This window comes from Diachasma alloeum, unplaced genomic scaffold (genome assembly GCF_001412515.2).
Source record: "Diachasma alloeum isolate Michigan unplaced genomic scaffold, Dall2.0 Dall_scaffold_00561, whole genome shotgun sequence".
Taxonomy (NCBI): domain Eukaryota; kingdom Metazoa; phylum Arthropoda; class Insecta; order Hymenoptera; family Braconidae; genus Diachasma; species Diachasma alloeum.
Window position 1 is genome coordinate 7,519 of NW_021680693.1, and position 863 is coordinate 8,381.

Sequence of the window (863 nt, forward strand, 5' to 3'; positions counted from 1 at the left end):
CTCTCTCGCACAAAAGGTTCTCATTCCCGGCGCCGGATTTAGGGGTTGGAGCTAGAAAATTGCGTTTAACTTTGAATCCATTGGAGATTCGCGGGGATGATCAAGACAAAATTTATGGTAAATGTTCTAATAAAAAATATGGAAGAAAAAAAAAATTCATCGATTCAATATAAAGATATAAATAGCAACATATATTAAATTTGCTCTGAATAAATAAACAAGTTATTGAAAAAAAAACACTGATATTTCAAATTACAAAAAAAGAAAAAAAAATTCATTAACTTCAATTTTTTTAATGGAAAACATTTTTTTTACCCATCTGATCTTCACGCGGCTCTGGGGGATGAACGGTTGGGAATAGGGGTAAAGTGCCCCAAACATTTTTTGTGTAAAATTTTGAGTTCTGCAACTTTGTATACCACGTTTTTGGACGTACTGCGCGTTATTCACGAGTTATTTCGAAAAAACGGTTTTTAGGGGTATTTTTTTTACTTTTTCAACCCCCGTACACACTTGGGGAACCTTAAACATCCGCCATTAGTTTCATACGCCCAAGTCACAAATTCNATTTTTTTTACTTTTTCAACCCCCGTACACACTTGGGGAACCTTAAACATCCGCCATTAGTTTCATACGCCCAACTCACAAATTCCATCAAAAATGTTTACTGTAAAGTAATTTTAAAAAATAGAAAAAATGATTTAAAACAATGTTTTTCAAGGAATTATTTATGTAAAAACATTATTTATGAATTATTTATGTATCACTCTCTCCTCCTCCATTTTCTACAATTGATTTGGGATTTTTCCTATACATAAAACTTTGTAAAACCACCGCCAAAGTGGACCACACTGACCAGGAAC